The sequence below is a fragment of the Halichoerus grypus genome, chromosome 3 (genome assembly GCF_964656455.1).
Source record: "Halichoerus grypus chromosome 3, mHalGry1.hap1.1, whole genome shotgun sequence".
Lineage (NCBI taxonomy): Eukaryota > Metazoa > Chordata > Mammalia > Carnivora > Phocidae > Halichoerus > Halichoerus grypus.
The window spans coordinates 140945055-140972086 of NC_135714.1; the positions used below are offsets into that span (position 1 = coordinate 140945055).

Genomic DNA, 27032 nt, shown 5'->3' on the forward strand with positions numbered 1-27032 from the left:
ACGAATTTTGAAGGACATGTAAAAGTTACCTAAATGGCAGGAAGAAATTTATTCAAAACTGATGGAACAAAATCCCTATAAAGATAAGAGGAAATGTGATCTAGAACACAGGAGGGAAGCCATTATAATGTGCAGATTAGCATGAAAAATTTATTCCTGTTCACAGGCTACAAATGTTCATGGGTAATTATGATAGCTCGTATGGACTTTCATAAAGATATCAAAGAAAATATGATGACATCAACTTAGACTTATATAACTAGTTATTGTTGGTTTCTAATATAGATCCCAAATTGAAAAAAAAATGTTTATCCTTTAATGTAACCAATGTTTTAAAATGCTTATTCTTTCATTCAATAAATATTGCAATTAATTGAATGGTAAGTATAATTAGCCTACCAGGAAAAAAAATGCCCTATTGTCTTATGCATGAATTTGCAATTCACAGTACTTTTGCCCTTTATGTACTGCAATTCACAGTACATTTTCCATTTATTTCAATAATTTCTTTCCAATGAGAATACTGAAAAGCTTGTAAATTCCATCATAAATAGTACAAAGAGAGAGTGATTATGAAGTTGAATGTTTCCATTATTGTAATTTACTCTTCACTTAGAAAAATAACTATATAATGAAGCAACATTAACAAAACTCACAATAGAGTAATAATATAATAAATATGTATGTGTCTATTTATGTCCACCTACTTGCTTTGAAAATGTATTGCCCAGTGGCCACATATGATCACAACGCTTATTATACTGTATCATATTAAGTGAATTAAGTGATTAGAAGATTCCAGGAATAGTTTTCAAATAATAGTTAAAAAATAAGAAATATTATCAAAATATACTATCATGCCATTAAAAGAAAAAAAGTAAGGGTACATTAGTTTTTCCCAAGCCTTATGAAGAAAGCAAATACTAGAATCCAAAGCCTAACTGGAATTTATGTATATTTTTAAATAATAGTAAGTTTAAAAATAAAACTCATTATGAAGTTCCTCAGTGTACCAACTTTTCCTGTCACTCATATGTCTCATTATATTGCAAATGAGTGCTAAGAAAATAAAAATGCATTAGGCCCTTTAAACTTTGCTGTTTAGATTTCTCAACTGAATGCAAATGTAAGTTTATGAAAACAATGGTGATATAATGAATCCCATATTTCTCTAGTTTTTTTTTTTTTTTTTTCCTAGTTTACTCTGATTAAGAATGACATTCTGACTTGAGCAGGGAATATTCCATTCCATTCAGTAGAATTTATTGTCGGTTCCATTCATCTGGCCTGTTCCATGGTCTTTCATCACAAGTCTCTCCACCACGCATCAGTACCCATGCAGTAGAATTAAGAGGTCAAATATAAACACCACGGTCCAATATGAAACCTTTATACTAATCACTTCTATTTCCCCATACTCAGTGACTCCTTTCTTGTCTACCTCATGTTCACCCATCACTCCTCATTCTCTCTAATCTCTTGGAGCAGGAACTTTTCCTCTGTGTGGCTTCATTCTTTTACCTAGTGCCTTAGAACAGAGAGGATGAGTAAATTAGTCAAATATAATAAAGTAAAAACCTGTAAGAAAACCACATTCTTGTTTATAATGTATTAACACTTTATGGGCAGTAAACAGTATATGTCTTCTAGTAACCACTTAAATGCTTGTTGAGTCAGGATGAATATTAGAAAGTAATATTTTCTGAGCACTAAAGGCCTAAATTAACTTTTCTCTTAGAAGGAATTAGTGTAAAACTTTAAGCCTTGCTCTGTGCTTCCCATAATATTGAAAGCTCAGTGAGCTGACTAGAAATTGATTCTTCACCAGTGTCTCCCAATATACAAAATACGCCTTGACAAGTTATTTTGAAAAAATCATGAATCTCCAATTGAGCACATAAAACAATTTCTGAGTTAAAAGTCAATTTACCTCCTCCAAGTCGGTAATTTATATCCATTGGGATATTAGACCATAGAAGAAAGAACTTTGCAAGTTACAAATTCCATAGAAAGTGATATTGGAACGCCTGGGTGGTTCAGTAGGTTAAGCGTCAGACTCTTGGTTTTGGCTCAGGTCATGATCTCACAGTCATGGGATCAAGCCCCAGGCTGGGCTCCATGCTCAATGTTAATTCTGCTTCAGATTCTTTCTCTCTCTCTCTCTCTCTCTCTCTCTCTCCCTCCTCCTCTGCTCCTCCCCACCCATGCACCCACACGCTCTCTGTCTCAAATAAATAAATAAATAAAATCTTTAAAAAAAAAAAAGAAAGTTACCATATTTTCCCTCATTCTTCACCATATACACAGGAAGCACAATTTCACTATCTCCATCTCCACCAAGAACTTTTTAAAGAAAATTAAAGGACAAAAATTAAGGTAAAAATATCTCAATATGATTTTCTTGAAGTTCCATTATTTTTGTGTGTTTGACTATTATACAAAGGACAATTTTTTTAAATGTCACTGTAATAGTTATTCCACAGAATTCTTAAAATTGAAATCTAATGGAGTGGAAACTGATGAAGTACAATGTGCAAGTTATGAGTGAAAAATAAACCAAATATTTATTTCCAAATATTTAGGTTTTGCATTAAAATCTCCATTTAGAATTCTGGGAGCAATTTTAATAAAAGTTCTAATTAAAGTTTTAATAAAAGATTAATTTTTTTACCTGAAAAGTAATTTGTTCTTGAAGTCTACATTAAAAAAAAAAAAAAACTAATGACAAATATGATTGGATTTAAATGAGAAAAAATAAAATTTACTTTTGGCTATAATATTGGCTACCCAATTTTACTTGGACCAAAATGCATTTTATTAGGACTGATTCCTCTAGTTATTAGTTTCAAACTAAAGCTGAATGTGGTTGACCTTCTGAGCTGAATATCATCAATATAGATTATATTTACAATAGCAGATCAGACAAATTATTAGATTAAAATAACATATGCAATGTCTACCTTTTTTTATCCTTAACACATGTTTCCCAAGTTTATACCAAATATCCTTCTATGGCTAGGGAATGTTTCTGGAGAGATTTTTAAAAAGGTAATTACTCTGCAGAAATTATTTGACATTACAGTGTCAACCAACTTTCTAAAACTGTCCATTAGAAAATGCTAGTCAATATTACTTTTTGCGTTAAAATAAAAGTTCAAAGATAAGCATTTCTCACCATGGCTCAGCCCATGCTGAGATCCAAATGTGCAATCTTGGGCCTTAAAATGTGTGACAAACCCACAGCAAGAGATGCAGAAAGATAATACAGGAGGAGGGCTGAAATGGCTGCATAATCACCTGCATGAACACTAATACATTTTCTATAGGCTTTTAGCTTCTCCGTTTCCAGTTACACAAGTAAAAGAGTGGTATATAATAAATAAGGGAACAGACTTAAGTGAAGAAAATACAGAGCCAAAAAGTGAATCTTTCTATAGAATATGCTTTCCTTCCTAACTTCCTTCCTTCTTTTCTAGAATTATTTATTAAGCACTGTGGACCAGATACTGTGTTAGGCATTAGAAATCCAACTGTGATGGTGTTCAGAAAAGAGTGACTGCAGCCAAGAGCATAAGGTGAGGAATGGTTAAGTATTAGAAAGGCTGGCAGAGCAAACTCAACCTTATTACTGGATCTGTTGAGATTGTTTCTCTAAGCATTCACTCCCAAGGTGGTATGAAGTATCAGTAGCTAAGCTTTTTTATGAAGCTTAAAAGACTTAACTTTTTTCCATGAGTTAGAGGTCAAACTGAAAGTGATCTTATGTTGTTCTAATATATTTCTTTAAAAATAGATACACTACTTAACAAGAGTAACTAGTTGTCTAGCTGTGCTTAATACCCCACAGTCTTCATAGAAAATATTGGCTGAAAAATAAATTCTGGCAATTATTAAGGAACGGGAAAGAATCACATCTTTTTAAAAAGCATTAATAGCTAGCTAATTGTTTGTAATTTGGAGCAAAGGGGGGTTCTCCTTATAAAAATTGGCTATAATGTACTCTGGGTCCATCTAAATGGTGTATGTAAGGACTAAAAACTATAGAGCTTTTCATCTAGGATTTGTTTTCAACAGTGATAGGCGCAGAAAATACTGAACTCATGCATTAATTAACCTAGCTCCACTTTTTACTGTCTCTGTAAGCTAGCACAAGTCTCAACCTAATTGGGCATCAATTTTCGCATCTTTATAGTAGAGATAATATTAGTGTCTACTTTAGACTTGTAAAAATGAAATGAGATAATCAATGTGGAATATGTGACTAGCAATTAATATCATTGCAATCACTATACTGTTATTACAAATTTCTACATAATTTATGTTTATAAAAGCTAAGAAAGTTTATGTCAACTATACTTCAATAATAAAAGGAAAAAAACTAAAAAAAAATGTAAACCTTCAAGGTATAAATCTAGATATAGTTTCCTACAACCTTGTCCCCTATTTTCCCATATGTACCCACATTAGTAGTTCTAATCATAAACTTTAGGTCTTCTCCATAGTACTTATTTACTTCACTTCTCTTTTTCTAAGCAATATAAAGTTTATAATTCATTTTTCATAAGACCCCACTGTAATGGTTAATTATATGTGTCAATTTGGCTACGTGATGGTACCCAGGTGTTTAGTCAAGCACCAGTCTTGCTGTGGCCACGAAAGTATTTTTTAGATGTGATTAACATTTAAATCAGTAGAATGAGTAGAGATACAATCCATAATGTGGGTGTGCTTCACTCAATAAATTGAAGGCTTTAAAGTGAAAAGACTGAGGTCCCCAGAAAAGGAAGGAATTGTGCTTCCATACTGCCTTCAGACTCATGACTGCAACATCAACTCTATGGGTTCTGTTTCTCTGCAGAACTCTGACCAATATGGCCATATAAACCTTTTCTAAATTATTTTCATGTGGTCTTCAATAACCCAGTACTATTCCTAAAATTACCCATCATTCTTTCTCAAGCCAATCACCAAAAAAAGGAACCTACACTTGCTGGGAAATAGGATTAAAAATGATTTAAAATACCAATCTGCTGATAAGACATTTTTTAAAAGACGTCTTTGCCAACTCCCTCAAGACCAAGTTTTAGGACACTTTTTAATACCAAGAGGTATTAGTATGACTTAAAAAGACTTCAGTTTTCTGAAAATACGTCCTTGAACCCAATTACATTCATAATTTAAATACAGAACATGTCTCTAAATTAAGATGCTCCACTATAATATAATAAAGTTGCATCATCTTGCTTGTAATTATTGGGCGGAGTCTTGTTAGCAAAGGGAGAAAGTCTTTACACAAGGTACTTCTGGCTTGGAGGTGCCCTAGCCCCCCACTGATATAGCCAGAGTAGATAGCAAAGCCTCTGGGGAAAAAAAGGAACACTTACACAGAGGTCGAACCCAGGGATACATAAAGGAAAGGTCAAAGAGCAAAAGCAGTTATGGGTCCAGGAGAGATCAGGGTCCTCTGAAGAAAAGTAGATAAGCCAGTGTAGCTGCAGGAAGGAGTTCAAGATGGATATACAATGTCAGTGAGGTTTCCTTATCCCCATTGATTTAACAATTTGAATTAATGAGATAACAGAAAAACAATTATAATTATTTATGTACTTCCCATCAGACCTAAGGAGCTCAAGCAGTAGTGATGTGTGCTCTGTGCCTCGCATTGATTACTGGTGGTACCATTTTGTATATGAAAATTTAAACATTGCTACAATTTTAAATACTATATCATGTTTGGAGGGGTTAGTGTTTTCTCTTTTAAAATAAAGATTTATGCCAAATAATAATGAAATTTTGACATTTCAAAAAAAAGTGGTACATTTAATTACAGGAGTTAAAGTTGGCTCTAAGTGGGAAAAATGCCATAAAACAATAATCATACTACAAGCCTAGGGAAAATGAAAATTACAAAGAAATAAAGAACCATTTCTCCCGTGAGTTGAAAAATTTGGCATCACAGTTGTTTGTTGGCTTTTTATTTTTTTCAAGGCAAAATGATGATAAGAATAAGAGAATAAGTTCAGGGCCTGAGTTTACAGAGAAGAAAAGCACAGAGGATCAACTTTCCCTATACTGGCTGGTGGTGCGGTTTAGGAAGAGAACACATTCTCCCTCTGGCACTACCCCTAGAAGACTCTTGGCTGCACAAGCAGTTTCAACCACTGGATACCAGGTGCATAACCCCAGGGAGTGGAAGCAGCAGGTGATGGGGTAAGGATAAAGTCACAGCCTCTTCCTTCTAAGATTCAATAAAGCTGATTTTTAAGAAAATAACTTAGCACAGGGTTCTGTACATAGTAAACTCTTGTTAAACCTAAGCTAAAATTATTAAGAATTAATAAGCAATCCTTTTCATTAGCCCTGTATTGTAATTTGTTTTTGTTTTTGTTTTTGTTTTTTTGTGTGTTTTTTTTTTTAGATTTTATTTATTTATTTGAGAGAGAGAGTGAGAGAGAGAGAGAGCACAAGAGCGGGGAGCGGGAGAGGGAGAAGCAGACTCCCTGCTGAGCAGGGAGCCCGATGCGGAACTCGATCCCGGGACTCCAGGATCATGACCTGAGCCGAAGGCAGTTGCCCAACCAACTGAGCCACCCAGGTGCCCATAGCCCTGTATTGTAATTTGAATATCAATTTCTCATAGCCATGTTCGCATGGCAAAATATGTTATACTTGAACAAATAAAGGAAAAAAGTAGTAAGTTTATATGGATTACAAAATAGTATACTGTATAATAATACTGAATAGTTTCAAAGTCACAAAATGTCCCCAAAATGGTACAGAAACCATTGAAAAATGCGATTTTCCTAATTACTGTTAGGGGATAACATAAAAGTCAACTACAAGAATTAATCACCTGGAATTAAAACACACACACACACATGCACACAGGCACACATATATACACGCTGTAAAGGACACTTAATGAGAAAATTTTACACATGTATTCTGAAAGGCTATTATGACAAAGGTCCTTTTTATAAGATACTATTAATATGTCTCCTCATTTGTAGTTAATTACTCTCCATCTGGTAAAATCTCTAGGAGATTTTTTTTCTCTCAAAAGAAAATTTTGATTTGCATAAAAACAATTAGATGGTCTATAACCTATAAAAAGACTGAAAAGGATGGGAAAAGTACTGAGAAGAAAGTTTTGTTCAGCCTAAGAATATTTCAGTAATATGGAAGGAAATATCTCCAGTGGAACGAAAATTTGAATACTGGCTGATTGTTTACAGCAAGAACAGACCAGCAAAACATAACTCCATACTAGATGGCAAAACTCTCAACGTTGGATGTTTTGCTTCATTCACCACTGAATCTCCAACAATGACTAGTATTTATACATCATAAGTGCTGAATAACCGCTTCTTGACTGAAATCACAGAATGCTGAAAAAGGTCACATCTTTTAGTAATGAGAGCACTGAAATAAAAAGACAAATGAAATTTTTCTGAAATATGTTGTCAAAAATTTCATGATTAGGCATATATATACATTTTTTAACTTAAGAACTTATGTTGAATTATGGCTCTGCTCTGGTAAGAATTTTATTAGATGTACTAAATACAGATTTATTAGATAGATTCAGCATGTGTTTAATTTGAAGAAAAGATGAAGAATTTTTTGTCATTTGAACTTTTACATTAGAGTTTGTAAAACTGAAGATTAGCTGAACTAATCTTTCAAGAAGGTCAATCATATGAAATTGCAATCTGATGTCTATTTACTGTCCATCTAATAATTGTTAAATTATAACTTAGGGCTGCACAGACTCTGAAAATTATACAGCGTCTAGTAACAACAGAATAGTTTGAGGCTTAAGGTTTATTAAAATATGGTATCTGGCACGGTTCTTCTTCATTTTACAAGGGGGTTTTTGTAGCAAAAGAGACAGTGATGTATCATCTTTAAGCAGATACAAAACATTTTATTTACATCAAGACAACAAATATGCAGGTATGCTTAATTTACCCTAATCCTCAGGAATAAGTTAGGCTTACAAATCACTCTAAATCTTACTATTTTTTTTAAGATTTTATGGATTTATTTTAGAGAGAGATAGAGTGAGCACACGAGTGGAGGGAGAAGTAGAGGGAGAAGGAGACTTTCAAACTGACTCAACGCTGGAAGTGGAGCCCAATGCGGCACTAGATCTCACGACCCTGAGATCATGACCTGAGCCTAAGAGTCGGACACTTAGCTGACCAAGCCACCCAGGTACCACTAAATCTTACTATTTTTAAAGTAAAATTTAATAATAAAATTTAGACTAACATAGAATTTAGTGTTTAAGGGACAAATGCCATTAGAATTGCAATGTCCATTTACCATCTCTATCTCTACTGTACTGGTCCGACCTGTCATGTCTCTCACCTGAACCATGTAAGAGTCTTCTCCCTGGGCTACTTGCATCCATTCTAGGCAACACTTGCCTCCCAAAACTCGTTTTTAATTCTGCAGCCAAAAAAATCTTCTCAAAGTAAAATTTTCATCATTTCATTTTTGTATTTAAAATCCTTTATTAGAGTCCCATTACTCTTACGATAAAAGCAAAATTTTAGTATGGCCTGCAAGCTCCCATAAGGCTGAGTCCGCTTCTCTCCCATGTCAGCCACCTATGCCTTCCTTAAGTCCTCATACCCACCAACTTTTCATCTACACAATGTATTTGCTTGGGTACTTCCTTGGCCTAGAATACATTACCCTCCTTCTTTGACTAATTAACTCCTATTCAACTTCAATGTTAGCTCCCAGCATGGTCTTGTGTATCTCATTTGTATCACTTTGTTATACACATTGATGTGTATATCGTACACACACACCCCCCCACACACACACACACAATACTAGGGTATATATAACTGTACATATTATATTTTATAATCCTCTCTACCTTTCCTTTATTCATTTTATTAATCTGTGCCCATCTTCCACTGCACAGTGCTCTCTAGGGAAATGCACAGATATCTAAAGAGACCATGATTTAGTAGAAATTTTAATGCCTTTATGATTACCTTCCTAGCGTTTTGTAGCTATTAAGCATTTCATTGCCAACGGAATGTTTATCTGTGAATTTTGTTCTTGGGTCCATTTTAATGAGTTTCATAGAAAAAGAAGAGAAAACATACGTTTTATCTAAAGTCCTAATTATACAACACATATCATCTTTTGTAGGTGGTATGCATGATTGAGTCCCAAGAGAGAAAACTGAAGCTGGCAAATGATTTAATTCTGTTTACATTCAGGGAATTTGTAATGTGATACTAGAAATAGAATTTCAAGAAGCTGTGATATAGTCCTTAGCTAAAATACATTAACTTGACACAAGATTTAAAAATAATAGTATTTCATGAATTGTGTTGTAGCAATATATAAAGAAGCTGACAAATCTAAGGAACAACAATCTATTTTATTTATAGAAAATCTTTAAGACTATATTGTCATGTTCTTAGCAGCACTTAGCACATTTGATGGTGCAAAAAATCTAATCACCTTCCCAAAGAATTATCATAATTTAGCACTGTTCATTATAGGAACTTCATTTAAAAACTACCATGGAAATAAATAACTTTGAAGTGATTTTACTTGGGGATTCTATTTTGTAAAATCTCAGAATTACCTTATGATGCCTCTTCTGTGCCCTCAAACTGAAGTTCGTTCATTTGCCCATATACTCCCTACCATGGAATTAGTTGTAGCTCGTGCACATAATTGGTATACTTTTGGACCTTAGTACATACCAAAAATTAGGCTCAGAGGTAGAGATAGAGGTAGAGATAAAATGAGCAAAAAACAGATACAATCTGCCTTCATGGGGCTTCCAGTCTACACAAGTAGATTTATATTCATCAAACTTAATTTCACACAATATGTATATATATTAATATATAAATATAATACATATAAATATTAATTTTACTAATAGATGTATAGCAAAATTTTATCCCATTAATGTTCCCACACAATATTTACAAAAATAAAATCACCTTAAGGTATGAGTAATACATTAATAAATTTCAAAAAGCAAAAATCTTCTGCAGTAGATGTACAGGAAGGTTAAACAAGCCATATGTATAACTGAAAAAAGCAATCTGCAAAGAATCGTATAATAAGCTCATTTCTTTTGCAAAGAAAACCTTTCTCTTTCTCTCCCTCCCTCTCTTTCTTCTTTTCTTTTCTTTTCCTTTCTTTCCTTTTTTTTTACTTACTTTCCTTCTTTCCTTCTTTCTTTCTTTCTCTTTCTTTCTTTCTTTCCTTTCTTTCTTCCTTTCTTCCTTTCTTTTCTGTATTTCCATAATATACAATATGCACGTATTTTTAGTACATACATGTAGATTTATAAAAATGCCTGCTGCATGAAAAAAGTTACAATACCATAATTACCTTTGCAGAGTAGGACTGAAGAAGTTGGAGTCATTTTTCTAACTTTATATACTCTTATACTACTATAGGCTTTACAATAATCATATGTTATTTATAATTAAATTAATTTTAAATTAAACAAAGAGGAAGCTCTCAAAGTCAACCACATAGTAATGTCCAATATGTGTAGGTCAAGACTTGCTATCAGAAATGGATAATTTGAAATTCTCCCAAATCCAGCATCATATTTTTCCTTTGAAAATTTAAGTCCACACTGCTTCATGTTATTCTTAATGGAGATAGAAAATATGAGGATATAACATTTCTAAAGGGCTCTTATAAAAACCCTTCATGACAAATGATAAGGTCTAAGATTTTGAAGTGACCAAGAGATCAAGGTCTAAATCCCCCATTTTTGAGCCAAAGAATTTAAGCTTGAAGACTATTGCCCATTTAGCTTTAACTTCCCTGTCTGATATAAACAAGCTTACTTCCTATACTTTGCTCGTATTTAATATTTTTAAAACTTCTAACATCTACCTTTCTCCAATTGTTTTATTACTGAATTTTAATAGGTAATATGACTATAAGGTTCAAAAACTAAAAAGTTAAGGGGGAGGAGGAGCAAGATGGCGGAGGAGTAGGAGATCTAAATTTCGTCTGGTCCCAGGAATTCAGCTAGATAGGGATCAAACCATTCTGAACACCTATGTAGGAGATCAAAGAAAAGAATAGCAGTAACTCTATGAACAGAAAAGCGACCACTTTCTGGAAGGTAAGACATGCAGAGAAGTGAATCCAAGGAGATATTCAGGAAGAGAGATGGCAGGGGAGGGGGCCTCCGTCAGCAGCTTCTGGCAAGTGACAGAGCCGCAGAGCACAAAATCGGAACTTTTAGAAGTCCACTCCGCTGAAGGACATCACTCCAGTGGCTAAGTGGGGGGTGGAACCCTCACTGGGACAGTGTGGTCTCAGGACCATCAGGGTCACAGAAAGACCGGGGGTGCCTGAGTGCAGCAGAGCTCCCAGGTATCCGAGTGGGGAAGCCGGCTGCAGAGACGAAGCCACAAGTGGGCTCTCAGCTTGGGGTTGCAATAAACCGTGATCCATGGCACAGTCGGGCCACTTCTCTTCCAGCAGGGACCCAACAAGCGGCAGATCCGGGGAGACTCCCCTTCCTCCCCCGGGAGGAGCAGCACAGGAGCACACCGCAGGGATCTGCTGGGTTTGGAGACTCCACACCGAGTCAGGTGCCAGAGATAGAAATGCTCAGTCACAGGCCAGGTGAACACAGAGTGTGGCTGAAGACCTGGGAGATGGGAGTGATTGACTGCTTTTCTCTGGGGGCGCACTGAGGAGTGCGGCCCTGAGTTCTCGGCTCCTCCAGGCGGAGATTGGGAGGCCACAACTTTCACTCTCGTCCTCCAAAGCTGGACGGAAAGCTTGCAGGGAACAAAAGCTCCCAAGAGGAAACCCGAGCAGATTACTTAGCCCGGGCCTGGCAAGGGCGGGGCAATTCTGCCTTTGGCAAAGACATCTGAGAACCACGGCAACAGGCCCCTCCCCTAGAAGATCAGCAAGAACAGCCAGCCAAGACAAAGTTCCCCAAACAATGAGAACTGCAGAACTACAACTCTAGGGAAATACAGCACATAGAATTCATGGTTTTTTTCCCCCTGATTCTTTAGTCTTTCAAAGTTAATTTCTTTAATTTTCTTTTTTCTATATATTTTTTTGAATTTTTCTTTTTCCCTTTTTCAACCAATATCTTATCAATCCCTTTTTTAAAAATCTTTTTTATTTTTCATTTTTAGAGTCATATTCTATCCCTTCATAGTAGTTAACCTTATTTTTGGTATATATATGTAATTTGTACTCACTTTAAAATTTTGGGATACAGTTTCTTTTAACAGACCAAAATATACCCTAAATCTCTAGTGTATGGCTTTGTTCTAGTTTCCTGCCTGATCACATTCTCTCCCTTTTTTTTTTTTAATTCTCTTCTTTCTTTTTTCAACCAACTTCTTATCATTCTTTTTATAAAATCTCTATAATTTTCATCTTTACAGTCATATTTCATCCCTTCATCATATTTGCCCTTATTTTTATACATATATAAGTTTTCTTTCCTTAAAATTTTGGGAGGCAGTTTCTTCTAACAGACCAAATACTCCCAAAATCTAGTGTGTGGCACTGATCTATTCAGCAGCCTGATCATACCTGATCATATTCTTTTTTCTATTTTATCTTTTTCTTTTCTTTTTTTTCTTTAACTTTTTCTTTTTCTTTTTCTTTTTTTTTCTTTTTTCTTTCTTTCCCTTTCTTTTCCCCTGATTTCAGGTCTCTTCTCATTTGTTTAGTGTATATTTTTCTGGGGTCATTGTTACCCTGTTAGCATTTTGTTCTCTCATTCATCTATTCTTCTCTGGACAAAATGACAAGTCAGAAAAAATCACCTCAAAAAAAAGAACAAGAGGCAGTACTGACTGCAAGAGACCTAATCAATACAGACACTAGTAAGATGTCGGAACTAGAGTTCAGAATGACGATTATGAAGATACTAGCTTGGCTTGAAAAAAGCATGGAAGATACTAAGGAACCCTTTCTGGAGAAATAAGGAAACTAAAATCTAACCAAGTCAAAATCAAAAAGGCTATTAATGAGGTGCAATAAAAAATGGAGGCTCTAACTGCTGGGATAAATGAGGCAGAAGAGAGAATCAGTGAGATAGAAGACCAAATGATGGAGAATAAAGAAGCTGAGAAAAAGAGAGATAAACAACTACTGGATCACGAGGGCAGAATTCTAGAGATAAGTGATACCATAAGACAAAACAATATTAGAATAATTGGGATCCCAAAAGAAGAAGAAAGAGAGAGGGGGGCAGAAGGTTTTTGGAGCAAATTATAGCAGAGAACTTACTTAATTAGGGGAAGGAAACAGGCATCAAAATCCAGGAGGCACAGAGAACCCCCCTCAAAATCAATAAAAATAGGTCAACACCCCAACATCTAATAGTAAAACTTACGAGTCTCAGAGACAAAGAGAAAATCCTGAAAGCAGCTGGGGACAAGAGATCTGTAACCTACAATGGTAGAAACATTAGATTGGCAACAGACCAATCCACAGAGACCTGGCAGGCCAGAAAGGACTGACATGATATCTTCAGAGCACTAAATGAGAAAAATATGCAGCCAAGAATACTATATCCAGCTAGGCTATCATTGAAAATAGAAGGAGAGATAAAAAGCTTCCAGGACAAACAAAAACTAAAGGAATTTGCAAACACGAAACCAACCCTACAAGAAATATTGAAAGGGGTTCTCTAAGCAAAGAGAAAGCCTAAAAGTAACATAGACCAGAAAGGAACACAGACAATATACAGTAACAGTCATTTTACGGGCAATACAATGGCACTAAATTCATATCTTTCAATAGTTACCCTGAATGTAAATGGGCTAAATGCCCCAATCAAAAGACACAGGATATCAGATTGGATAAAAAAACAAGACCCATCGATATGCTGTCTGCAAGAGAATCATTTTAGACCCAAAGACACCTCCAGATTGAAAGTGAGGGGGTGGAAAACAATTTACCATGCTAATGGACACCAAAAGAAAGCTGGGGTGGCAATCCTTATATCAGATAAGTTAGATTTTAAACCAAAGACTATAATAAGAGATGAGGAAGGACACTATATCATACTTGAAGGGTCTATCCAACAAGAAGATCTAACAATTGTAAATATCTATGCCCCTAACATGGGAGCAGCCAATTATATAAGCCAATTAATAACAAAATCAAAGAAACACCTGGACAACAATACAATAATAGTAGGGGACTTTAAACCCCCCTCACTGAAATGGACAGATCATCTAAGCAAAAGATCAACAAAGAAATAAAGACTTTAAATGACACACTGGACCAGATGGACTTCACAGATATATTCAGAAAATTCCATCCCAAAGCAATAGAATACACAATCTTCTTTAGTGCCTGTCCATGGAACATTTTCCAGAATAGATCACATCCAAGGTCATAAATCAGGTCTCAACCGGTACCAAAAGATTGGGATCATTCCCTGCATATTTTCAGACCACAATGCTTTGACACTAGAACTCAATCACAAGAGGAAAGTCAGAAAGAACTCAAATACAAGGAGGCTAAAGAGCATCCTACTAAAGAATGAATGGGTCAACCAGGAAATTAAAGAAGAATTAAAAAAATTCATGGAAACCAATGAAAATGAAAACACAACTGTTCAAAATCTTTGGGATGCAGCAAAGGCAGTCCTAAGAGGAAAGTATATAGCAATACAAGCCTTTCTCAAGAAACAAGAAAGGCCTCAAATACACAACTTAACCCTACACCTAAAGGAGCTGGAGAAAGAGCAGCAAATAAAGCCTAAACCCAGCAGGAGAAGAGAAATAATAAAGATCAGAGCAGAAATCAATGAAATAGAACCCAAAAGAACAGTAGAACAGATCAACGAAACTAGGAGCTGGTTCTTTGAAAGAATTAATAAGATTAATAAACCCCTGGCCAGACTTATCAAAAAGAAAAGAGAAATGACCCAAAGAAATAAAATCATGAATGAAAGAGGAGAGATCACAACCAACACCAAAGAAATACAAACAACTGTAAGAATATATTATGAGCAACTATAGCAAGCAGATTAGATAATCTGGAAGAAATGGATGCATTCCTAGAGATGTATAAGCTACCAAAACTGAACCAGGAAGAAATAGAAAACCTGAACAGACCTATAACCACTAAGGAAATTGAAGCAGTCATCAAAAATCTCCAAACAAACAAGAGCCCAGGGCCAGACGGCTTCCCAGGGGAATTCTACCCAACATTTAAATTAGAATTAATACCTATTCTACTGAAATCGTTCCAAAAAATAGAAATGGAAGGGAAACTTCCAAACTCATTTTATGAGGCCAACATTATCTTGATCCCAAAATCAGACAAAGACCCCATCAAAAAGGAGAATTACAGCCCAATATCCTTGATGAACATGGATGCAAAAATTCTCACCAAAATACTAGTCAATAGGATCCAACAGTACATTAAAAGGATTATTCACCAAGACCAAGTGGGATTTATTCCTGGGCTGTGAGGTTGGTTTAACATCCGCAAATCAATCAATGTGATACAATACATTAATAAAAGAAAGAACAAGAACCATATGATCCTCTCAATAGATGCAGAAAAAGCATTTGACAAAGTACAGCATCATTTCTTGATCAAAACTCTTCAGAATATAGGGATAGAGGGTACATACCTCAATATCATAAAAGGCATCTATGAAAAACCCACAGGGAATATCATTCTCAATGGGGAAAAACTGAGAGCTTTCCCCCTAAGGTCAGGAATGCGGCAGGGATGTCCACTATCACCACTGCTATTCAACATAGTATTAGAAGTCCTAGCCACAGCAATCAGACAACAAAAAGAAATAAAAGGCATCCGAATCGGCAAAGAAGAAGTAAACTCTCACTCTTTGCAGATGATATAATACTTTATGTGGAAAACCCAAAGATGCCACCCCAAAACTGCTAGAATTCATACAGGAATTCAGTAAAGTGGCAGGATATAAAATCAATGCACAGAAATCAGTGGCATTTCTATACACCAACAAGACAGAAGAAAGAGAAATTAAGGAGTCAATCCCATTTACAATTGTACCCAAAACCATAAGATACCTAGGAATAAATCTAACCAAAGAGGCAAAGAATCTGTACTCAGAAAACTATAGAATACTCATGAAAGAAATTGAGGAAGACACAAAGAAATGGAAAGCATTCCATGCACATGGATTGGAAGAACAAATATTGGGAAGATGTCAATGCTACCTAGATCAATCTACACATTCAGTGCAGTCCTTATCAAAATACCATCCACTTTTTTCAAAGAAATGAAACAAATGATCCTAAAATTTGTATGGAACCAGAAAAGACTCCAAATAGCCAGAGGAGTGTTGAAAAAGAAAAGCAAAGCTGGCGGCATCACAATTCCAGACTTCAAGCTCTATTTCAAAGCTGTAATCATCAAGAAAATATGATACTGGCACAAAAACAGACACATAGATCAATGGAACAGAGTAGAGAGCCCAGAAATGGACCCTCAACTCTAGGGTCAACTAATCTTCGACAAAGCAAGAAAGAATGTGCAATGGAAAAAAGACAGTCTCTTCAACAAATGGTGTTGGGAAAATTGGACAGCCACATGCAGAAGAATGAAACTGGACCATTTCCTTACACCACACACAAAAATAGACTCCAAATGGTGGAAAGACCTCAATGTGAGACAGGAGTCCCTCAAAATCCTAGTGAAGAACACAGGCAGCAACCTGTTCGACCTCAGCCACAGCAACTTCTTCCTAGAAACATCACCAAAGGCAAGGGAAGCAAGGGCAAAAATCAACTATTGGGACTTCATCAAGATCAAAAGCTTTTGCACAGCAAAGGAAACAGTCAACAAAACCAAAAGACAACCAACAGAATTGGAGAAGATATTTGCAAATGACATATCAGATAAAGGGCTAGTATCCAAAATTTATAAAGAACTTATCAAACTCAACATCCAAAGAACAAATAATCCAATCAAGAAATGGGCAGAAGACATGAACAGACATTTTTCCAAAGAAGACGTCCAAATGGCCAACAGACACATGAAAAACTGCTCAACATCATTCGGCATCAGGGAAATCCAAATCAAAACCTCAGTGACATACCACCTCACACCAGTCAAAATGGCTAAAATTAACAAGTCAGGAAACAACAGATGTTGGTGGAGATGTGGAGAAAGGGGAACCCTCCCACACTGTTGGTGGGAATGCAAGCTGGTGCAGCCACTCTGAAAAACAGTATGGAGGTTCCTCAAAAAGTTGAAAATAGAGCTACCATACGACCCAGGAATTGCACTACTGGGTATTTACCCCAAAGATACAAATGTAGTGATCCAATGGGGTACATGCACCCCACTGTTTATAGCAGCAATGTCCACAATAGCCAAACTATGGAAAGAGCCAAGATGTCCATCAACAGATGAATGGATAAAGAAGATGTAGTATATATATACACCATGGAATATTATGCAGCCATCAAAAAAAAAAACCCCGAAATCTTGCCATTTGCAAAGACGTGGATGTAAATAGAGGGTATTATGCTAAGCGAAATAAGTCAATCAGAGAAAGACATGTATCATATGACCTCACTGATATGAGGAATTCTTAATCTCAGGAAACAAACTGAGGGTTGCTGGAGTGGGGGGGGGTGGGAGGAATGGGGTAGCTGGGTGATAGACATTGGGGAGGGTATGTGCTATGGTGAATGCTGTGAATTGTGTAAGACTGTTGAATCACAGACCTGTACTTCTGAAACAAATAATACATTATATGTTAAAAAAAAAAAAAAAAGGATAGTAGGAAGGGAAAACTGAAGGGGGGGAAATCAGAGGAGGAGATGAACCATGAAAGACTATGGAGTCTGAGAAAGAAACTGAGGGTTCTGGAGGGGAGGTGAGTGGGGGGATGGGTTAGCCTGGTGATGGATATTAAAGAGGGCATGTATTGAATTGAGCACTGGGTGTTATACGCAAACAATGAATCTTGGAACATTACATCAAAAACTAATGATGTAATGTATGGTGATTAACATAACATGATAAAATTTAAAAAAAAAACAACTAAAAAGTTAAAAAGCAGTATACATTGAAAAATTCACCTCACATCCCTGTTCTCATCCACCCAGTGTTTCCCCATTCACTCTAGGTAATCACACCTTATTTTCTTATATTCTTCATGAGATGCTATACACAAAATAGTCAAATATGAAAGTATAGAGTTACCCCTTTTGATACCTAAGATAACATGCTATACTGTTCATACAATTTTAAAACTTTATTTGAAACAATAAAACTTGGAATCCTGTCCATTTTAAAACAAAGACCACTCCATTCCCTCATCCATAGTGTTTTATTATAGGGATGCACCATAATTTATTTAACCTGTGACCTATTGATGGACAGTTGATTTATTTCAAATCTTTTGTTATTAAAAACATGTTAAAATGAAAAACTTAGTGCCATGCCATTCTTCAATTGTATAATTTATCTCTAAGTTAAATACTCAAAAGAGGGATTACTGAGTCAATTTACAACCTTAAGAGTTATTGACATGTTATCCTCTATAGGGAATGTTCAAATATATATTCCATCATGAAGACAGGAGAACGCCTGTTTCCCCACAGCTTCACCAAAAGAGTGTATTATCAACCTTTGAGCTCTCCCAATGCTATGTATGAAAAATATGTCAAAGAACTCTTTGTTCAAATGCTTTGTTCTTTGATCCACTGAGATATTGTTCTATTTCTTTACAATCTTTTGTCTGTAATAAGAGTAGAAAAATTTTCCCCAGTTTGTTATCTGCCTTTTTGCTTTGTTTATGGGATTTCTTGCTATGTACAAGTTTCTAATTTTTATATGGTCAAAACCACCAATCTTTTCTTTCAGTCTTCTCCATTTTGAATCAGAGTTAGAAAAGCCTCTCACTCCAAGGTTATAAAGGAAATATCCCATGTTTTCTTTCAACATTTTTACTGTCACATTTTTTACATATGTATCTTTAACAGTATTCCAGGCTGATGTCATAAGCCAGACACTGTGCTGGGTGATGGAGCACTGACAAGATTACAGGTAACTGTCATCACAGAATATAATATATAGCAGAGAAGAAAGTCAATCATAACCCTGATTTAAATAAAGTGCAACGAACTTCATGAGAAATAAAGTTCATGGTTTTATGAGAGCATACACCAGGAGAATTTAATCAAGTGTGGAGGAGGGGTAAAAATACTTTCACAAAAAAGTGACATTTAAACAGAGGCAGGAAAGAAAATTATTGCTTATTAGCCAACTGAAAGAGAAAGAAAGAAGCGGAAAGGAAGAGTGCTCCAAGAAGTTCCTTTGTAGAAGGTTCCAACCAGTTGTGGGGAATTTTGAAAGTCAGGTATGGAGTCGGACTTTTTCTGAGAGTAATGGGAAACCATTAGGAATGGAAAAACCGGTTCAGATATAGATGTTTGCTCAGTAACAATAAGGGCAGAGACTCACTAAAATATAAAGCTGGTTTATTCAACAATACAATAGTCTCTCCAGAAACAAATTTCTGTATAGTTTCCAATTTTCTCATAAACTGCTCTTTAGTTTCCATTTACAGTTTCTGTCTCTTCCCACCACCCACTGATTGTATAAACTTGCAAGATTTGAAATAAACTGAGAAAAATAACATCTCCAGCGAATATTATCTATATACTTTTACTACACATTTTACTTCAACCTTTCCCTGTTACCTATTTGCTGATTGGGAATCAACTCTTAGCTTCCACAACAAAGAGGAAGTCACTCTTCCTTTCTACCAAGCGTTACATCACCATTGTTAAGTTATATACACAAAAGGATACAATCTGCTCTGAAGAAAGCAATGCAAAAGGTTATACCAAAGCTAAACAGCAGCCAGAAGTTTGCCTAGCCTACTGACAGAAAGCAAAACCTTCCACAGAAATTAGTTGGTTTAAAACTCAGTATAGAATGATATCCTTAAGCTCAGACATAATCAAACATTACTCTTTTGGCAGTATGGCTCGGGAAGCAACAATGGACTTTTGATGTTGAGCTGACCATCTGGCATACACAAAAGAGAACTGAGCCTGAACCAAACTGTCCCTTTTGTCTTAAGCTAGCCACAATGCCTAGGAGACAGCCCAAGCTTCTTAGTAATTATGAACTGGACACTAATACCCAAACCAGTATAGAGTGTGTTGTATAAAAATGTTAGCATAGCAAGATGATAAAAGTTCTGTGCATGGATGCAGTGATGGTAGCACAAGTGAGAGTACTCAATGCCACTGAACTGGATACATAAAAATGAGGAGAATGGGAAATTTTATGTGTATTTTACCACAATTTTTAAAAAATACAAATTAAATTAAAAAGCAAAATAAAATTTAAAAATCATATTGGTATTAAACAGTATAAGTCATTCTTGGGGCGCCTGGGTGGCTCAGTCATTAAGCGTCTGCCTTCGGCTCAGGTCACGATCCCACGGTCCTGGGATCGAGCCCCGCATCGGGCTCCCTGCTCCGCGGGAGGCCTGCTTCTCCCTCTCCCACTGCCCCTGCTTGTGTTCCTTCTCTCGCTGTGTCTCTCTCTGTCAAATAAATAAATAAAATCTTTTAAAAAAAATAAAATCTTTAAAAAAAATAAAATCTTGGCCAACACCCCGGCAGAGAAGCTGAGGTCATCATCGAATTTGAAATATTTAAAGTGGATACAAAACTGTTTCAGCAATGCAGACAATTAAGTGTGTTGTTGTGGGCGATGGTGCCGTTGGTAAAACATGTCTTCTGATATCCTACACAACAAACAAATCTCCATCTGAGTATGTACCGACTGTTTTGACAACTATGCAGTCACAGTTATGATTGGTGGAGAGCCATATACTCTTGGACTTTTTGATACTGCAGGGCAAGAGGATTATGACAGATTACGACCGCTGAGTTATCCACAAACAGATGTATTTCTAGTCTGTTTTTCAGTGGTCTCTCCATCCTCATTTGAAAATGTGAAGGAAAAGTGGGTGCCTGAAATAACTCACCATTGTCCAAAGACTCCTTTCTTGCTTGTTGGGACCCAAATTGATCTCCGAGATGACCCCTCTACGAATGAGAAACTTGCCAAGAACAAACAGAAGCCTATCACTCCAGAGACTGCTGAAAAGCTGGCCCGTGACCTGAAGGCCGTCAAGTATGTGGAGCGTTCTGCACTCACACAGAAAGGCCTAAAGAATGTATTTGACGAAGCAATACTGGCTGCCCTGGAGCCTCCCGAACCGAAGAAGAGCCGCAGGTGTGTGCTGCTGTGAACATCTCTCCAGAGCCCTTTCCGCACAGCTGGTGTCAGCATCGTACTAAAAGCAATGTTAAATCAAACTAAAGATTAAAGATTAAAATTCGGTTTTGCAATAAAAAAATAAAATAAAATAAAAATTAAAAAAATCTTTAAAAAAATTTTAAAAAATAAAAAATAAAAATAAATAAAATCTTTTAAAAAAAATAAAATAATTCCCGAGCCATACTGCCAAAAGAGTAATGTTTGATTATGTCTGAGCTGAAGGATATCATTCTATACTGAGTTTTAAGCCAGTATAGATTATAAGTCATTCTAAACAAATTTTGTTGCCCTCATAAATTCTTTAAGAATTATATTTAGATAACCAAGATGAGTGTTAAGAACAAGCAAAAATACCAGATAAATCTTTACTTTGAGGCTTATTTCTGTTTGGATTTGCTTTATGTTTCATTAGCATACTAAATTAGTTTGATTAAGGCTCTAATGCTGATATTATATGATAAACATATGGCACACATAAGGCATTTGGGTGAATGCTTATGTTATTGAATTTAGCTTTTATTTAAATAAAAATATTGCAATTACTATATTAAATAACCTCATTAGGAAAAAAACAATATATAAAGAAGTTTTTATTAAAAATGATTGGAAATGGTTTCAAATTGCCTTAAACTATGACTGAAGCAATCATCATTTGAGCGTAAATGCATGTTATACCCCCTTCTAATCTTAAACTCCCAGCATCTGACCATCATTTATGGGTACTGGACGTATATGTGCATTGGAAAATATGCCCCATAGTTCTGGTATTTCCATACGCCTGAGCAAAGGGCTTTATGGTTTTGTTCCAGGACATTTGCAAACCTGCTGTGGGTCAGGGTACAAATCTGCTTCCATACTAGGGTAATAAAGTTCTCCCTCTGCTCCTGGGGCTATTCCAGGTTAATAAAAAAGTGTCTCCTCTGGGCCGGAGGGCAGACTGGTTTCCAGGGCAGGATATGGATAATGTCCCTCTCAGAAGTGGAGCATGAGCAGGTTTAGGAGCAGTTCCGTTATTAGTCAGGGACTTCCTGAGCTCCTCAGCTGTGACACAGAACCACTGTGTATACACTACCTACCTGTGCCTCCTCCCCATCAGGAATTGATATGGACAGGAAGCCCATGCTGCCTGCTGTTCATAAACTGTCTATGCCATTCGCGCTTCTTGTCTCCTTACTGGTTAATTGATGGAAACCTGACAGTCCTACCTAGCAGCGGCAATGGTTGCTAATGTTAAGACCTGCCTAAGTGCTTGACAGTGTAGATCTTAATTATAGGTAAGTCAAAAGAAATTAATACAAAATTAAGCAATAAAAATAAAGCATAGTCTTTTAAAATTACTAGCCACAATTCTTTCATATAATAAAAGGAATTATGTTATGATTATTTTCACCAACGTAGATCTAGTCAACCTTCTTGATGGCCAAGAGCTTGTACTGCCTGTCAGTTTCCATATCTTTTCTGACTCTGATTCTAGAAATAGAAAATATCTAATCTAACATAAATTACTGTAAATGGCAATCATTTTTAGCACTATAAATCCCTTCAGAATACTCAGATTGAGTATGGATTCAAAAAGTATGAATGTTTTCTCATTAAGGGCCATTTTCAGCACTCTAGAAGCAAAGTCAGTGAACAAGGCACACTCAAAACTAGGAGGCTGAGAGTTTTACTTTAGGAAAAAGGGCACTGTATAGAATTCAAATCTGACTTTTGAATGCCTACAGCCCTGGAAATTATTTCTCCCTGTTTTTGCTACATTTTGTTGTGCTTCTTACATATGTCCAAGTATATATAGAAAATACTTTCTCAAAGGAAAAATTTTTAGAATGAATATCAGGAAGGTGTCAAATTCCTGATTACTGAGCTTCATCTTCATATGAAATCCTGATATATCAAAATAATAAGAAATCTTTCTCCTTCAGTTTTGAAGCATAGGTTTAGGCTTTTAAGGGCTTGGGGTTCATTATTTACTGAGATGGTTACTTGGGCATGCCCCTTGAAATCACAGAACTTGTCGTGTTTTTAGTATCAAGAAGCTACCGTTTTTTATTGTTCTTACTTTGTTTGTTTTCTTTCCAACACTTGGCAAATTGTCTTTATCCTCAATGGTCTGCTGACCTCAGGGTTGACAAGCAAAGTTATATAGTTCTCTTAGCATACTGAAAAGAATTATATTTGGTGGTAGTGATTAGATCCTAATAGTGATTTTCACTATTTCCTTCAATATGCAATATAATCAAGACTCAGAGTATGGATTAAAATTCTGTGCAAAATCTTTTCATGTCACAGTTAAGTATGTCCTTTCTTAATCCTCATAAAAATAGAGCTGAATCACCATTGAACACTTCTCCCTCATACTCTGTTTCACATATGTCAAGAGCTGATTCTTGGGGCACCTGGGTGGCTCAGACAGTTAAGCGTCTGACTCTTAGGCTCAGGTCATGATCTCAGGCTCAGGTTGTGATCTCAGAGCTTGAGCCCTGTGTTCGGCTCTGTGCTCAGTGGGGAGTCTGTTTGAGATTCTTTCCCTCTCACTTTGACCCTCCCCCTGCTCATTCGCTCTCTTTCTCTCAAATAAATAAATAAATAAATATTTACAAAAAGAGCTGATTCTTAATCTGCATATCAGTTGATTAATCCAGCTATAAAACCAAACGTCTGTTAGAATACATATTAAAAAGTAATTACTTTTCTACAATGTGTATCACTAATGTAATGTTCCACGGAGCAGTATTATTTAACAAAGAAACTTCACCAATAACATGTTCTACTTTCTGAGCATAATATTTGTAATTACTTCTGCAACTGTTTCTACATATTTGTTGGAAATAGTGTTATTTATTTTATTTTTGCTTTGAGAAGTGCAATTTTGGGCAATGACTCTAAGGTCTGTCCCTTCTCTATATACAATTACAGAATTAATCAAGTTTATACTAAAAATGGGATTTTGTACTTGTTCTGAAAATCACTATTTGATATAGATTTATAATACATAATGTATTAGAAAGTTGAGGCAAATAGATTTCTTTTTCTCTAAAACCAACTAATGCTTTAAAATATAATAAATTTTAGAATTTTAAAACACAAAACATTTAATAAAGTTGGTAAAGGTAGATTCAACTCTAGGCATATTAAGAGTTCCTCTATCTCCCCCTAAGAAATTACTCAGAACATTGGCCCACACTAGGGGCATTCAGCTACTATGCCAATGATTTTTATCTTCCACTTGACACTTTCTTTATGAAAGCCTTCTAGACAAAATTTGAGTTTCTGAGAAAAATAAAGGGAAGATACCTCTTAACATGCTTTTCTTCAATAGAATGAATGAATTTCACTTCATGTATCAAGATGGCTTCTGTCCACGAAGTGCTGACAATCTAATGGATGTTCTACAAGGGCAGTTACCATGTTTCCTCAGTGTTAAGATAATAATCACGACACAGTAAACACTCAGTAAATATTTGGTGAAAAAATAAATGCTGTCATGAATCTTCCAGCACTTGTCAACTAAAGTCCTATAAGGAGACCAGTAACCTTCAGGACAATAGTCCAGTGCTTATCATCTGACTCCCTAAACTGAGAGCTTTGTAATAAACAAGCTGCCTTTAAAAGAGCAACCGGCTCTTGTTCACATACCCAAAGAAATCTTATTTTTGTGGTCAGAAGTTCTAAAGAAGTAGTGTTAGTCATCTAAAAATTTCAGTATGCACTAGACAAAAGCCCATTTTAAAGATCCTAATGATCATGGTCCATGATGCGCAAGAATGAGCTCCTTCAAAATTAGGCAACATCAATCAGAATCATCAACAAAATTAAAATATCAGGAAACTGAGATCAAGACATAATAAGGAATAGCTAATGCTCCCAGAGCATTATAGTGCATCATAAATTAAACTGTTTGTCCTCATGACTATATTACACACAAGTTCCATTTCTTTGTGAAAAGAGAGAAGGGTAAGAGGGTAAGAAACATAATTTTAGTTTCAATTTTGTAGGGTTTTTTTTTTCTTTTAGCGGTTTCTGCCTATGGTGCCAACAAAGTATTAAACTTTAATGCCACAGCAGTATTCTAATTTCTAAAATTACTTTCAGAAACAGATTAAGGGCACTGCAGGTGGGAAGTGCATTACGACTTCACTGGGAGCATAATGTGAGAACTACCATGATGGATGAACAAATCTAGCTAATGGAAAACATCCCCTTTCACTTTTCTTAGCGTCATAATATGAAATAAAGCATAATTAAATTTTTTTAAAAAACTATTTTCATTTTAATTTTTAATTACCTAGTGTCTGTCAAAATCTTGCAGTTAATTAACTTTTCACACTCACAGTCTACATCTCTTAATTATATGCTGTCATTCTACAATAAAATTTAGCAGGATACTATTAATTAATATCAAAATGTTAAGGCCATGTTCTATGAACATTTAATAGGCTTTCATAAGAAAGGAGAAAAGCATGGTTTCAACCATTTGATATCAAATAATAAAATTCAAAATTTAGTATTTCAGAAATTCTAAAATAAATTGTCATAGTAAACTCTAATGCATCAATATACACATCTGAAAATTCTGCTGACTATAAAAAGAAAACATATTTTCCTTATACTCATTCCACTAAGTTCTTTGAGAACAGTATTCATGTTTTACTAATCTTTGTGCCACCAACCCCTATATCTAGCTAATTGTTTTTCATGTAACAAGCACTCATATGTTTATTGAGTAAAAAGGAAAATGTTTTTCCAAAGAAAAGTTTAAATGTAAAATTTCATGAGTCTTATGCTACTATAAAGAAGAATAATAAAAAAGTAAAAAGAGAAATGGACTTTTTATATTTATGTTTCATGGAAAATGTGATATATTTAGGATATCAGAAATATTTTAACCACCTTAATAAGGTAAAAATAGTGAAACTATAGTAAAGTACAAATATTAAGATCTCCAAAATCTTTTTATTCCAAAAATTTCCATGAAAATGAAAACAAACTTATTATCTTGTTGTGCAGCACAAGGGACCCAGACTACAATCTGTGGCTTCATCCTGGCTCTTGAACTCTCTGGCCTGTTCCCTGGATCCAGAATTCAAATGCGTATGGTCTTGTTTTCATCATTTAAAAAATGAGATAATTTCAGAAGTACAGTGAATCTGACAGACTAGACCAGTAATAAATTTCTATAAATATAGACCAATGACACTTCAAATATGGTTTCTAAGCTTTATGGTCACCTTAGAGTTTCCTCTTACTGGGTTTTAAACTAATAAAAAATTATAAATCTTTTCTGAGTTTTTACTGAAGTTCTATATAGACTTTTATTTTTACGCACAGTGTAACTTTGAGTTATTAGGGACAACTGAAATCTGATATTAGTAACTAAAACTAACTTATGACTAGAATTTATTGAGATCTATGATTCTGCATTATACTAACAATAAAGATATCAATGCTAAAAATTCAACTTTAATATAGTTGTAACGCTGCAATTTTCCAGCAATTGATACACTGGTAAGTGCCTTGATTAATAAAGGTATCATTGATGACGCCCTGATTTAGATCATAGTGTTTAATTACTGCTACTTATTGCTATTGATTATTGCTAGTTATTACTACTCTCTAGGATATCTCTTTTCCAATCTTTTCTACTAAAGTAGATATATGCATAATGTTCCCAGGGATGCTTCATCAATGATTCTGCACCATTAAATAATTTCCAA

General features: G+C 35.3%; 1 protein-coding gene and 1 pseudogene across 15 annotated transcripts in view; one reads left to right on the forward strand and one right to left on the reverse strand.

Moving 5' to 3' along the window:
• The window catches only part of MARCHF1 (membrane associated ring-CH-type finger 1), an 861947-nt gene that overhangs the window by 651981 nt on the left and 182934 nt on the right, over nt 1-27032 (reverse strand). The gene's annotated exons all lie outside the window — the stretch shown is intronic.
• On the forward strand, nt 20644-21380 carry LOC118548283 (cell division control protein 42 homolog pseudogene; annotated as a pseudogene).